Raw genomic sequence first — 15,894 nt, 5'->3', positions numbered from 1 at the left:
GGCTGCTGCGTGGGAGAGGGATCAGGAACTCGTGCCGCACTAACTTCCGCAGGAGATACACTCTGGAACTCTCGGAGCCGGAAAGCAATTTCCAGGTGTCTTTAGTCAGAAGAGCAGCTGCTTTTATACTCTCCAAGTAGGGTGGAAACAGGATGTGATATAGAGAGGGTGGAGAGAAAAGTGACTGGTGAAAATCAGAGTGTGACAAGGAGGGGGCGGAACAGGCGAGAATCCTATCACTGAACCACCAATGCCCTGGAGTGCTTTATGTAAAAGTGATTTATGTAAATAGACCAAAGCTTTGGATCAGTAAATCCCTATATAGGCATATGGTTAAGCAGAAGCCAGGGGGAGGTGGCATACTACCCAACAGGGAGAGACATCTGCAGCCCTGCTTTACGTCTCACAAAGTTTTCCCCCTGCAGATGGGGACCAGGGGTTGGAACCTGGGTACTTGAGCACTGTAACATGCACTCTCAACCAGGTGCACCACTGCCTGGCCATTCACTGCTGTTTTCCAGTCCCATAAAACTTCTAACTTTTAAATCCTCTCTTAGGGGCTAGGTGGTGGCTCACCTGGTAAAGGAAACATGTTACCATGCACAAGGACCTGGGTTCAATGCCTCGGTCCCCATCTGAAGGGGGGACGCTCCACAGGTGATGGAGCAGTGCTTCAGATGTTCTCTCCTCTCTTGATCTCATTCTCCTTCTTTCTCTCTCTCTTTAAAATATTTTATTTATTTGAAGTCGGGCGGTAGCGCAGCGGGTTAAGCACATGTGGTGGCAAAGCGCAAAGACCAGCGTAAAGATCCCGGTTGGAGCCCGCGGCTCCCCACCTGCAGGGAAGTCGCTTCACAAGCGGTGAAGCAGGTCTGCAGGTGTCTGTCTTTCTCTCCCCCTCTCTGTCTTCCCCTCCTCTCTCCATTTCTCTCTGTCCTATCCAACAACAACGACGTCAACAACAATAATAACTACAACAAGGGCAACAGAAAGGGAATAAATATTTTTTAAAATTATTTATTTTCCTCTTTTTGCCTTCGTTTTTTTATTGTTGTTGTGATTATTATTGTTGTTGTTATTGAAGCTGTTGCTGCGGGATAGGCCAGAGAGAATTGGAGAGAGGAGGGGAAGACAGAGAGGGGGAGAGAAAGATAGACACCTGCAGACCTGCTTCACCGGAATCCTTGCGCTTTGCGCCATGTGCGCTTATCCCGCTACCGCCCGACCCCCCCCCCCTTTATTTTTTTAACCATAGCACTGCTCAGCCCTGGCTTATGGTGGTGCATGGGGGGGGGGGGCGGCATTGAGCCTGGGACTTTGGAGCCTCATTGCATAACCATTATGCTATCTACCTCCGCCCTCTTTCTCCCTCTCTATATCTCCGTCTCTCACCTCAATCAATCAATAAATTAATTTTTAAAAATTCCTCTCTTGGGTAGGGGAAAGATAGCATAATTGTTATGTAAATAGACTCCAATGCCTGAGACTTCAAAGTCCCAAACTCAATCCTCTGTACCACCATAAACCAGAACTGAGGGGGTCGTGCGGTGGCACAGCGGGTTAAGCACACATGGTGCAAAGCGCAAGGACCAGCGTAAAGATCCTGGTTTGAGTTCCTGGCTCCCTATCTACAGGGGAGTCGCTTCACAGGCGATGAAGCAGGTCTGCAGGTGTCTTTCTCTCCCCTCTTTGTTCTCTCTTCCTCTCTCCATTTCTCTTTGCCCTATCCAACAATGATGACATCAACAATAATAACAATGACAACAATAAAACAACAAGGGCAACAAAGGGCAAAATAAATAATAAAAAAGTTTTTTAAAAAACAAAACAAGGGAGTCGGGCTGTAGCGCAGCGGGTTAAGCGCAGGTGGCGCAAAGCACAAGGACCGGCATAAGGATCCCAGTTCGAACCCCGGCTCCCCACCTGCAGGGGAGTCGCTTCACAAGCAGTTAAGCAGGTCTGCAGGTGTCTATCTTTCTCTCCTCCTCTCTGTCTTCCCCTCCTCTCTCCATTTCTCTCTGTCCTATCCAACAATGACAACAACAATAATAATTATAACAATAAAACAACAAGGGCAACAAAAGGGAATAAATAAATAAAATAAATATTTAAAAAAAACCAGAACTGAGTAAAAGAGCTGTGGTAAAAATATATATATATATATATATATATAATATATATTATATATTATATATATATAATGCTCCGGGAGGTGGCACAGTGGCTGAGGCACTGGACTCTCAAGCATGAGGTCCTGAGTTCAATCCCCAGCAGCACATGTACCAGAGTGATGTCTGGTTCTTTCTCTCCTCCTATATTCCTCATTAATAAATAAATAAAATATTTAACAATTATAACAGGGAGTCAGGCGGTAGCGCAGCGGGTTAAGTGCACTTGGCGCGAAGCGCAGGGACCGGCATAAGGATCCCGGTTTGAGCCCCCAGCTCCCCACCTGCAGGGGAGTCACTTCACAAGCGGTGAAGCAAGTCTGCAGGTGTCTATCTTTCTCTCCCCCTCTGTCTTCCCCTCCTCTCTCCATTTCTCTCTGTCCTATCTAACAACGACAACAACAATAATAACTACAACAACAATAAAAACAACAGGGGCAACAAAAGGGAAAATAAAAAAAATGTTGAAAACTTAAAAAAATTATAATAATAAAATTTAAAAATTCCTCTGTTTTCTCAGCTCTTCCTTTCTTGATATCACCCTGCCACCAGGTTTGCTACTTTTTCTTTTTAATTTTATTTTAATAAGAGAGCTACAGAGAGAAAGACCAGAACACACTGGCTTACAGTGGTGCTGGGGATTGAACCTGGGACCTCAGAGCCTCAGGGATGAAAATCTTTTGCAGAACCATTATGCTGTCTCCCCAGCCTGGTTATTTATTTATCTATTTATTTATTTATTTATTTATTTATTTTACTGTCAATGCTGATAGGATGATGGAAGAAAGCAAGCAAGCAGAGTTTCATGTATACAAAGAAAGAGCTTACTTGATGACTGTGATAAAGAGAGAGGTGGTGGGGGGAGAGGGAGGGAATGAGCATGTCCAATAGCTAAAGGAGGCAAAGGCCCCAAGCAGGGGTTCTGTTAGGCTTTTATGAGGAGACAGGGTGGATACAGTGAAGTCCATGGGCAAATGAAATGGACCAGATGCTCAAGCCTCAAGCGTCCTTGGTCTGATAAGGGGGGTGCAGGATGATGCCAGGCGCCTCCATTCTTCATTCTGTTATCTGACGCGGGTAGGCAGGGAGGATGTCTGCGAAGTCGGTGCCTACGTGCAGCTCCTCCTCTGCTGTGTACTGATGCCTGCGGGGTCACCTGCTGGTCAAGGAGGCCTGTGAGCTTGTTAATTGCGACGATGACTGCCGGCGTCTTAGCACAAGTGCCTCCATGTTGGATTGCTCGCCATTAGTAATGACCACTAGAATCACATCCAGTCTGACAGAAAAGGGGATTTATTAACTTGCTGCAGCAAGGAAGACTATACACCATAGGAACTAGAGGGAGGTTTCGCTTAGAGTTCACCATCAATTCCAGTCTGCTTGAAACTGTCCGTCTCTTGTCCCAGTGAGCTTCTCAGTCCTGGGCAGAAAAGGATGGTCGATCAGATTTGTCTCACCAAATGAAGACAGAATGATTGTGGAGATTGGGGACAAGAAAGGTTTAGTTAAAATTTCAATTAAAAAGCAGCACTTTTTGAACAGCCTAAAACAAAGTGGTTAGGTGTGTCTGAGGGTTAATGTCAGGTCTGAATTGAAGTGGATCCAAGGTCTTTTAAATTTAGAAACACTGAAGTAAAACTAGACGTGACATACTAGTTCCAGTTGTCCCTTCTCTGAAGTTATTCACTAAGGTTAGAAATTGAGGTTGTTTGTGTTCTAAGAGATGGTATAGCGGATAAAGCATAGACTCTCAAGCATGAGATCCTGAGTTCAATCCCAGGCAGCACATGTACCAGAGTGATGACTGGTTATTTCTCTCTCTCTCCTCCTATCTTTCTGCAATAGCGGGATGTTTTATTCCTTTATATAACTACTCATATAACCTCAGATAGCAGAGTTTCAGTCTATTATTTTAAGAATATATATATATATATACATATATATATATATATATATATATACACAAGACTAGGAGTAGGGTGAGGAAAGTAAGCACTACCTCAACACACAAGATTCAAAAAATATTATTGATTTAATAATGATTAACAAGACTATAAGATGACAGGGATACAGTTCCCACTACCAGAGTTCCGTATCCCATCCCCTCCATTGGAAACTTACTTATTCTTTATTCCTCTGGGAGTATGTATCAAAATTCTGTATGGGGCGCAGAAGGTGGGAGTTTTGGCTTCTGTAATTGCTTTTCCACTGGTCATGGGCGTTGGCAGGAAGATCCATTCCCCCAGCCTGTTTCTGTCTTTCCCTAGTGGGGCAGAGCTCTTAAAGGGGGGGGGGGGTTGTCTGACACATTGGTGATATCGTCTTCCCAGGGAAGTCAGGATGGAATCATGATAGCGTCTGCAACTTGGTTACTGAAGGGCAGCAAGATACAAAGCAGGACAAAATGATTAATGAACAGGAAATAGAGAGTAGGAGTCGAGCAGATGAGAATAGGGATCTTAGGGTGGAAAGAAGCAAGGAAGTCCATTCTAGGAATGTTCTTAGGAGCCCACGACTATTATTTTTTTTGCTTGAGTTTGATAGCTATCATGGAGTTGGACAAAAATATTGTCTGAGAAGATGGTGTCAGAGTAGAGACAAGGTCTAGAAAGTTGAATTAGGGCAAAGAGTAGCTCCCATTATTGAAAAAAAAATCTATAGGTAAAATTAACTGTTTACCTCATCTACCTGATATATATTTAGTACAAGAGCCTTTGTAGCCTTTGAGTCCCTGTTGGTCTGAGCTCACAGTTCATGGCCACAGCTGGGAACATTCTAGGCTGCACTCATTTCAGGTCCAGTCTTCCTTCAGTAGTAGGTTAGGATAACCCAGCCTCCCTTCAGGGACTGGGGCAGTCCCTACCATTGCTGCTTTATGGTGAGGGTAAGGTCCTGGGAAGGCTCACAAGAAGGCTTATGATGACAATCCTGATTAACATATGTTGGTCTGCTTCTAAATTCTGCTTCTAAGACCCCTTCTGATGCATTGCTTGATGCTGTGGTCTATTTACATAATCATTGTTTTGCCCAAACTGGTTTAATCCCCACTGGTTCCAGCTCTTTTCCCACTCTGCCCCCTCTCCTAGTCACATCCTGTTTTCCACCTTTTAATCCCCACTGGTTGGGGCGCTTTTTCCTTCTCCCCACCCCCTATCCTACGTACATCCTCTTCCGACCTGACACTTCCGCCTCAGGACATATAAAAGACAGGGCTTTCTAATAAAGAGAGATTAGATTAGACAGCTTGCACTGCATTCCTCATCAATAAAGATTGAACTGCATCCCACTCAGCCATGAGTCCCTGGTCGTCTCTCTCCCGCCCTCGAAGCTAGACCGGCAAACATATAAAATTTAAGAGAGGGGGCTGGAGAGAAAGTATAATGATTATGTGAAAGACTTTAATGCCTGAGGTACTGAAGTCCTAGGTTTAATCCCTAGCACCAGCATAAACCAGAGCTCAGGGGGCCGGGTGGTGGTGCACCTGGTTTAGTGCACATGTTACAGTGCGCAAGGACCTGGGTTCGAGCCCCTGGTCCCCACCTGCAGGGGGAAAGCTTCACAAGTGGTGAAGCAGTACTGCCGGTGCCTCTCTGTCTCCTTCTCTCTCTGTCTCCCCCTTCCTCTCAATTTCTGGCTGTCTCTATCAAATAAATAAAGATTAAAAATTTAAAAAAAAACAGAGCTCAGATGTGCTCTGGTAATAAAATAAAAACAAAAAACATTCTGTCATCAGGATAAATGACATTTCAGTACAATATTTTCAAAGCCAAAACTAATGCAAAAATCCACCATGAACAAAATCACAAAAGCTCATTTGCTTAAAAATAAAATCATGGGGAGTTGGGCAATAGCTCAATGGGTTAAGTGCAGGTGGCACAAAACTCAAGGACCGGCTTAAGGATCCCGGTTCGAGCCCGCGGCTCCCCACCTGCAGGGGAGTTGCTTTACAGGTGGTGAAGCAGGTCTGCAGGTGTCTATCTTTCTCTCTCCCTCTCTGTCTTTTCCTCCTCTCTCCATTTCTCTCTGTCCTATCCAACAACAAAGACATGAGTAATAACTACAAAACTAAAACAAGGGCAACAAAAGGAAATAAATAAATATTTTAAAAAATAAAATAAAATCATATTGTTTTATCATTATTTTCCAGTGTTATCTAAGCTTAATAAGTATAACCCACACCTCAATAAGTGTACATAGTCCACCAATCCCACCACCAAAGTTACAGTACCATTCACATTATCAAATTGACTTCCTCTAGCTCTTCTCCCACTCCCACTCTTCTTTTCCTGTCGTAACCACTATATTTTTCCTCAGAGGTTTTATTATTATTATTAATTTAAGAAAGGAGACATTAACAGAACCGTAGGATAGGAGGGGTACAACTCCACACAATTCCCACCATCCCATCTCCATATCCCATCCCCTCCCCTGATAGCTTTCCCATTCTCTGTCCCTCTGGGAGCATGGACCCAGGGTCGTTGTGGGTTGCGGTTTTTTTTTTTTTTAACACATTGTTTTGTTGTTAGTTCATGTGCTTTGATTCTCTGGATTCTACATATAAGATAAACCATGTGCTCTCTTTCTGACTTGTCTTGCTTAGCACATTCGCCTCAATCTCCAGCCATGCTGTCACAAAAAGCACAGATTTAAAAAAAATCTATTTTAGTAGGTGAGTAGTAGTCCATTGATTTTTTTTAAAATGTCTTTTAAAAACATTTGTATTTATTTAGTGGATAGAGATAGAGAGTAATCAAGAGGGGATTGGGGTGTGGGGAGATAGAGAGATAGAGAGAGACAGAGAGACACCTGCAGTCCTGCTTCACCACTGTGTAAAGTTCCCTCTACCCCAAAGATTCAACTTGAACCTAGATCCTTGCACACTGTAACATGTGTGCTCAACCAGGTGTGCCACCTCTCAGTCCCTCCATTGACTTTTTTTTCTAAAAATATGAAACACTTCATAGATTTGCATGTCATCCTTGCGCAGGGGCCATGCTAATCTCGGCATCTTTCCGATTTTAGTATATTTTCTGCTGATGTGAGAACACTATTGACTTTTTATTACCATAACTCCTTTATCCAGTCATCTATGGATGGACATTTAACTTGTTTCCATGGGCTAGCCATTGTAAATAGTGCTGCTATAACCATAAGAATGCACATAACTTCTTTTTAAAAAAGGAACTTCAGAGCTAGTGCTCTCACAAAGCAGAACTATTTCCATAGCCCTTGAAACTGAACATTCTCCTTCTTCTTCTTCTCCTTCTCCTCCTCCTCCTCTTCTTCTTATCCTTTTTTTTTTTTTTTTTTTTGCCTCCAGGGTTATTGCTGGGGCTCTGTGCCTGCACTACGAATCCACTGCTCCCGGAGCCATTTCCCCCCTTTTGTTGTCCTTGTCGTTTATTGTTGTTGTTGCTGTTACCATTATTGTTGTTATTGCTGTTATTGTTGTTGGATAAGACAGAGAAATGGAGAGGGGAGGGAAAGACAGAGAGGGGGAGAGAAAGATAGATACCTGCAGACCTGCTTCACTGCTTGTGAAGCAACCCCCTTGCAGGTGGGGAGCTGTGCGCTGGAACCGGGATCCTTATACCGGTCCTTGCGCTTCCCGCCAACACATAGCTTTTCTTCTTAATTTTTATTATCTTTATTTATTTATTGGATATAAACAGCCAGAAACCATCTCTATCTCCCACTTCCCTCTTTGGTTTCTTTTTTCTTTTAATTTTTTTTTTTTTGGTATTTATTCATTTATTCCCTTTTGTTGCCCTTGCTGTTTTACTGTTGTAGTTATTATTGTTGTTGTTACTGATGTCGTCATTGTTGGATAGGACAGAGAGAAATGGAGAGAGGAGGGGAAGACAGAGAGGAGGAGAGAAAGATAGATACCCGAAGACCTGCTTCACAACCTGTGAAGCTACTCCCCTGCAGGTGGGGTGCCGGGGTCTCCAAACGGGATCCTTCTGCCTGTCCTTGAGCTTTGTGCCGCCTGCACTTAACCTGCTGCGCTATCACCCGACTCCCCCCTCTTTGGTTTCTTTCTCTCTCTCATTAAGAAAAAAAAAGGAGAGAGAGGGAGAGCGAGAGAGATGGGCGGGGGAATGGTTGTGCAAAGAGACTCTCATGCTTGAGGCTCCAGAGTCGAAGGTTCAATCCCCCGCACCACCATAAGCCAGAGCTTTTTTTTTAAAGGGGGGGGGGGCGAGTGGTAGCACATGTGGTTGAGTGTGTGTGTTACAGTGCACAAGGCCCCAGGTTCGAGCCCCCGGTCCTCACCTGCAAGGGGAAAGCTTCACGAGTAGTGAAGCAGGGCTGCAAGTGTCTCTCTGTCTCTCCCTCTCTATCTCCTCTTCTCGATTTCTGGCTGTTTCTATCCATAAAATAAAGATTAAAAAAAAAGAGTGAAAAAAACCTTGAAAGCAGTCAGAGATGGGGCCTAGTGGTGGCGCCTGGTTTAACTAACGTACATGTTACAGTGAGCAAGGACCCAAGTTAGAGTCCCCAGTCCCCACCGGCAGGAGGAGAGCTTTTTGAGTGGTGAAGCAGGGTTGCAGGTGTCTCTCTGTCTTTCTCCCTCTCTATCACCCCCTTCCCTCTCTATTTCTGGCTGTTGTCTATCCAATAAATAAATACAAATTTTAAAAAAGCAGTCAGAGATGAGCAAAGTGGTATTTTGTGAGAGGAAGAGACAGAGGTGAGAGCATTGTTCTGGCATGTGCAGTGCTGGGAAACAAATGCGTGCAAGTCCTGTGCTCTATCTGATGAACCACTTCCTGGGCTGGCTGCAGGAATGCCAATTTAAATGACTGCAAATTCAGTGGGGCGGGGGGGGGGGGGGGGGGGAGTTGGGGAGATGTTTAACGGCACAAGCTTGCACTACAATAGGTAAACAAGTTCTGGAGAGCATAACATGATGATTTCTATCAACAATACCATATCATTTGCTCATTTATTATCCATTTATTTTTAATTTAATTTCTTATTTATAAAAAGGAAACACTGACTAAACCATAGGATAAGAGGGGTACAACTTCACACAGTTCCCACCACCAGATCTCCATATCCCATCCCCTCCCCTGATAGCTTTCCTATTCTTTATCCCTCTGGGAGTATGGACCCAAGGTCATTGTGGGATGCAGAAGGTGGAAGGTCTGGCTTCTATAATTGTTTCCCCGCTGAACATGGGCCTTGACTGGTCGGTCCATACTCCCAGCCTGTCTCTCTTTCCCTAGTAGGGCGGGGCTCTGGGGAAGCGGAGCTCCAGGACACATTGGTGGGGTTGTCTGTCCAGGGAAATCTGGTCGGCATCATGGAACCTGGAGGCTGAAAATAGAGTTAACATACAAAGCCAAACAAATTGTTGACCAGTCATGGACTTAAGGGCTGGAATAGTGCAGATAAAGAGTTGGGGGGGGGGGTCCTCCATTTTGTAGCTAGCTGGCAGGCATATTTTAGTTATAGTCCAAAGGGCCTGTGGCTATACTAGCTTTTTTTTTTTTTCTTTTCCCTGAGCCTGAAATCTGATATGCAGGTGGATCCTAGTTATTGTCTGGGGAGATGATGTCATGGCTGGCAAAAGGACCAGAAAGCTGGATCAGGGAAGAGAGTAGCTCCCAAATATGGGGAAGGGGTATAAATATTGTTGATTGTATTATTTATTTATTTATTTATGAGAAAGAAGAGGGAGAGAAAACCAGAGCATCACACTGGCACATGTGCTACTAGGGACTAGATTGAATTTGGGACCTTATGTTTGCGAACCTAATGCTTTATCCAGTGTGCCACTTCTTGAGCTGATCTGATTCGTTTTTATTACTTCTTGTCATTATATGTTATATAATGATTGATCCCCCCCCCTTCTTTAAAATTCTCATTTGTTGGTGCAAAGCTCAAGGACTGGAGTAAGGATCCCGGTTCGAGCCCATGGCTTCCCACCTGCAGGGGAGTTGCTTCACAAGTGGTGAAGCAGGTCTGCAGGTGTCTCTCTTTCTCTCCCCCCCATCTTCCCCTCCTCTCTCCATTCCTCTCTGTCCTATCCAGCAACGAGGACATCATTAACAGCAACAATAAAAGCTACAACAATAAAACAACAAGGGCAACAAAAGGGAATAAATAAATAAACAAATAAATACAATTCTCATTTGTTTACTGGTGTGAGGTACCAGAGTATTGTACTAGATGGTGCTGAGGACAGAACCTGGGCGTCACATGGGCAAAGAACACACTACACTCTATCGGCTGGCTAAGCCACTTTACTTGCTGAAATTAAGGTTTTATTTTTAATATTTACTTGTTCCCTTTTGTTGCCCTTGTTGCTTTATTGTTGTAGTTACTATTTTTGTTATTGGTGTCATCGTTGTTGGATAGGACAGAGAGGAATGGAGAGAGGAGGGGGAAGACAGAGAGAGAAAGATAGACACTTGCAGACCTGCTTCACTGCCTGTGAAGTGACTCCCCTGCAGGTGGGGAGCCGGACTTTGCACTTTGCGCCACTGTGCTACTGCCCGACTCCCTATTTATTTTTTTACCAGACTACTGCTCAGCTCTGGCTTATGGTGGTACTGGGGATTGAACCTGGGACCTTCGGTACCTCAGGCGTGAAAGGCTTTTGCATAACCACCATGCTATCTCCCCAGCCCAGGGTTTTCTCTTTTTTCTTTGTGAACCCAGCTAGGGGTTCAGCAACTTTATTTATTCTTTCAGGAATCAGGTTTTGGTTTCACTGATCTTTTATATCACCTCTTTAACTTCTATTTTATTTATTTCTCTTCCCCCTCTTAAAGATTTATTATTTATTATTTTTCCCTTTTGTTGCCCTTGTTTTTTATTGTTGTTGTTGTTGATGACGATGATGTCATCGTTGTTGGATAGGACAGAGAGAAATGGAGAGAGGAGGGGAAGACAGTGAGGGGGAGAGAGAGATAGACACCTGCAGACCTGCTTCACTGCCTGTGAAGCGACTCCCCTCCAGGTGGGCTCGAACCAGGATCCTTACTCTGGCTACCCCTCCCTTTTTTTTTAAAACAGAGTACTGCTTAGCATTGGCTTATAGTGGTATTGGTGATTGAGCCTGGTATCTTTGGAGACTCAGGCATGAGAGTCATTTTGTATCCCCACTAAGCTACTTGCTTGGCTTTCTGTTATAATTTATTTTTTTTAAATTATCTTTATTTATTTATTGGATAGAGACAGCCAAAAATCAAGAGGGAAGGGGGGGATAGAGAGAGAGAGACAGAGAGACAGAGAGACCTGCAATACTGCTTCATTACCTGTGAAGCTTTCTCTCTGCAGGTGGGGACCAGGGGCTCAAACCCATGTCCCTGTGCATTGTAACGTGCACTCGACCAGGTGTGCCGCCACCTGGATCCTATTATAATCTGTATTATTTCCTTTCCTCTGTTGCCCTTTGGTTTTATTTGTCTTCTACTTCCTTCAGATGTAAGGTTAGATTGCTTAGTCGAGAATTCTGTTTTGTTAATTGATTTGTCTCTTTATTGCTACGAATTTCCCTCCTTTACAAAATGATTATTGTTATTCAGAGAGAGAAAAAAAAATCTCTTACAGTGAAAGCATGTGCTCTAATTACTCCCTAGTCCACAGAACTTTAAAAAATTTTCTTTTAGGTGGGGGTAGATAGCACAATGGTTATGCACAGATGCTCATGCCTGAGACTCCCAAGTCCCAGGTTCAATCCCCTGCATCACCAGAAGCCAAACCTGAGCAGTGCTCTGGTAAATAAATAAATAAAATACTTATTTTATTTTAATGACAGAGATGGGGCAGGGGACACAGTATAGTGGTGCAAAAAGACTCTCATGTCTGAGGCTCCCATGTCCCAGGTCCCAGGTTCAATCCCTGCCCCACCATAAACCAGAGCTAAGCAGTGCTCTGGTCTCTCCTCTCCTCTCCTCTCCTCTCCTCTCCTCTCCTCTCCTCTCCTCTCCTCTCCTCTCCTCTCCTCTCCTCTCCTCTCCTCTCCTCTCCTCTCCTCTCCTCTCCTCTCCTCTCCTCTCCTCTCCTCTCCCCTCCCCTCCCCTCCCCTCCCCTCCCCTCCCCTCCCCTCTTCTCCCCTCCTCTCTTCCCTTCTCTTCTCTTCTCCCCTCCTCTCCTCTTTTCTCTTCTCTTCTCCTCTCTTCCCTTTTTCTCATTGAAATAAAATAAAAAAGAAAATTAAGGGGCCAGGCAGTGGCACAGCTGGTTGAATAGATACAGGAGAATGTGCAAGGACCCAGGTTCAAGCCCCTGGTCCCCACCTGTGGGGTGGGGGGAAGTTTCATGAGTAGTGAAGCAGGGCTGCAGGTGTCTCTCTTCCTCTATGTCTCTTTCCCCTCTCAATTTCTCTCTACCTCTATCCAATAATAAATAAAAACAGAAAATTAAGCGGTGGTCTGGGAGGTGGCACAGTGGATAATGCATCAGACTCTCAAGCATGAGGTCCTGAGTTCAATCCCCGGCAGCACATGTACCAGAGAGAGTGATGTCTGGTTCTTTTTCTCTCTCTCTCCTCCTGTCTTTCTCATTAGTAAATAAATAAACTCTTTAGAAAATAAATAAATAAAACAGGGGCTTGGTAGTGGCACACCTGGTTAAGAGCACACATTACAGTGTGTAAGGACCTGGCTTGAAGCCCCTGGTCTCCACCTGCAGGGAGAAAGCTTCACAAGTAGTGAAGCAGTGTCTGCCTCTAGCCAATAAATAAATAAATAAAAATTAAAAGTAAATAAAAATAAACAAATACATATATATTTTTAAATGACAGGAACAGAGAGAGAGAGAGAGATACCAGAGCACTGCTCATCTGGAGCTGATGGTGGTGCTGGGGAGTGAACCTGAAACCCTAGAGCCTCAGGCATCAAAGTCTTTTGCAGAACCATTATGCTGTCTCCCAAGCCTCAATTTTTTTTTTAACTGCAACACCGGGAAATGAACCTGAGGTCTTATGTATGCACAATACCACTGAACAGTGCTTCAGGAAGTGGTGTGGTGAATCAAAGTATTAGATTCTCGACCAAGAGGTCCTGAGTTCAATCCCCGGCAGCAGCACATGTACCAGAGGAATGTCTGAATCTTTCTCTCTCTCTGCCTATCTTTCTCATGAATAAGTAATTTCTGAAGAAAAATAATACCACTGAGCAGCCTCTCCAGGTTCATTTTTATTCTTTATTTTAGAGAGAGCTAGAGGGTGGTAGAGGTAACATTTCTTAAAAAAAAAAAAAAGCAAGCTGGGAAAACTTAACTTAGTGCAATTTCATGTATATGATGTTTTAAAAGGAATATAGTATTATATATTGCACACTTCATATACTAAACACCATATTCAGACTAGATTAAAATTCTTAAATGTTGGGAGTCTAGTGGTAGCACAGCGCAGCGCGGGTTAAGCTCATGTGGCGCAAAGCACAAGGACCCACTTAAGGATCCCGGTATGAGCTCCCGGCTCCCCACCTGCAGGGAAGTCGCTTCACAGGTGGTGAAGCAGGTCTGCAGGTGTCTATCTTTCTCTCCACCATCTTCTGTCTTCCCCTACTCTCTCCATTTCTTTCTGTTCTATCTAACAACGATGACATCAATAATAACAATAATAATTACAGCAACAATAAAAAAAAACCAAGGGCAACAAAAGGGAAAATAAATAAATAAATAAATAAATAAATAAATAAAAGTCCAGTGCTTTATCCACTATGCCACCTCCCAGACCACTGTTCTTTTAATCACCCAATGACACATTTCTCAGGATATAGCCCATCTAATGAGGCGTTTGTAACCCAGCACAGTTTTTCTTGCTCAGATCTGTGCAGTCGTCCCCTCCCTCCTTTTAACACTTCCCCCCACCCTAGATTCTGCATACCAGGAGGTAGGATGCCTGCCCTAAAGTTGCCTGCTTTCAGTGTTACATCCAGTACAGCACACACGCTGCCAAGCTCAAGGACTCCCTTTCAAGTCACTGGCCCTCACCTGCAGGGGTAATTTCACAAGCAGGAAATAGGTCTAAAAGTGTGTCTCTTTCTCCCTCTCTTGCTCCCCTCCCCCTCTCAATTTCTCTGTCTCTATCAAGTAAAAAGAAAGAAAAAAAATGACTACCGGGAGTGGTGGATTCATAGTGCAGACACCGAGCCCCAGCAATAACACTGGTGGCAATTTAAAAAAATAAAAATTAAAAAAAAATATATATATATATATATTTGCTTTGCTTGTGGTCCGGGAGGAGGTGGTGCAGTGGTAAAGCTTTGGACTCTCAAGCATGAGGTCCTGAATTTGATCCCCAGCAGCAAATGTGCCGGAGTTCTTTCTTTTTCCTCCTATTTTTCTCCTAAATAAATAAAATCTTTTAAAAAAAGTTTGGTTCGAGCCCCTGGCTGGCCACCTGCAGGCAGGTGGTTTCACAAGTGGTGAAACAGGTCTGCAGGTGTCTATCTTTCTCTCCCCCTCTCTGTCTTCCCCTCCTCTCTCCATTTCTCTTGGTCCTATCCAACAACATGGCATCAATAACAACAATAGCTACAACAATACAACAAGAAGGGCAACAAAAGGGAATAAATAATTTTTTTTTAAGTTGCTTGCTTTCCAGAGTTTGTGGTGTTTTTTTTTTTTTTTTTTCCTTTACCAGAGCACTGTTCAGCTCTGGTTTATGATGGTGCGGGTGATTGAACCTGGGACTTGACAGGGCCCCAGGCATGAGAGTCTATTATGCTTAGCCATTATGCTATCAACACCCCCACCCAAGGTCCTTTTTTTTTTTTTTTCGCCTCCAGTGTTACTGCTGAAGCTCAGTGCCTGCACCAGGAATCCACAGCTCCTGGAGGCCATTTTTACCCTTTTGTTACCCTGGTTGTTATTATCCTTGTTGTGGTTACTATTATCGTTGCTATTTATGTCATTGTTGTTGGATAGGACAGAGAGAAACGGAGAGAGGAGGGGAAGACAGAGAGGGGGAGAGAAAGATAGACACCTGCAGACCTGCTTCACCGCCTGTGAAGCGACTCCCTTGCAGGTGGGGAGCCAGGGGCTCGAACTGGGATCCTTAATGCCAGTCCTTGCGCTTTGTGCCATGTGCGCTTAACCCGCTGAGCTACCGGCCGACCCCCCCCCCCCCAAAGTCTTTTTTCAAGGCTACCAGTCAACACAGTGCCAGCACATCCCCAAAACCAGACTGTGTCCTGCCCAGGACAAGCAACATAGTGGATCTGAGAGGACAAAGCCTCTTCTGCTGCTCCACAGATGGCTGCTGCCACTCTGGCTCTGTACCTCATAAAAACTTATAGGAGCCCCTTCTCTGGCCTTTGGCTTCTTTAACTGTAGACCTTTCTCTCCCTCTCTCTCTCTCTCTCTCTCTCTCTCTCTCTCTCAGACATCACCAAGAGTGATTAAGAAGAAACTATGGCAGTCAGGCGGTAGCACAGCGGGTTAAGCGCACGTGGTGCAAAGTGCAAGGACCGGCCTAAGAATTCCTGTTCGAGCCCCCGGCTCCACACCTGCAAGAGAATCCCTTCACAGGTGGTGAAGCAAGTCTGCAGGTGTCTATATTTCTCTCCCCCTCTCTGTCTTCCCCTCCTCTCTCCATTTCTCTCTGTCCTATCTAACAATGATGACATCAATAATAACAATAATAATAACTACACCAATAAAAAAGGGCAACAAAAAACCTGGAAGCAACCCAGGTGTCCAACAACAGATGAGTGGCTGAGCAAGTTGTGATATATATATATATATATTACTCAGCTATAAA

General features: G+C 44.3%; 1 non-coding gene across 1 annotated transcript; it reads right to left on the bottom strand.

The window, feature by feature from the left end:
* Window positions 1-7,110: 7,110 nt before the first annotated feature.
* On the bottom strand, window positions 7,111-7,214 carry LOC132536018 (U6 spliceosomal RNA). The gene has a single exon (XR_009547717.1). It is a non-coding gene; the product is annotated as a U6 spliceosomal RNA (small nuclear RNA).
* Between the last annotated feature and the right edge of the window lie 8,680 nt (window positions 7,215-15,894).

This window comes from Erinaceus europaeus, chromosome X (assembly GCF_950295315.1).
Source record: "Erinaceus europaeus chromosome X, mEriEur2.1, whole genome shotgun sequence".
Lineage (NCBI taxonomy): Eukaryota > Metazoa > Chordata > Mammalia > Eulipotyphla > Erinaceidae > Erinaceus > Erinaceus europaeus.
Note: the sequence above shows the minus strand (reverse complement) of the source record. Positions and strands in the feature narration are given on the sequence as shown.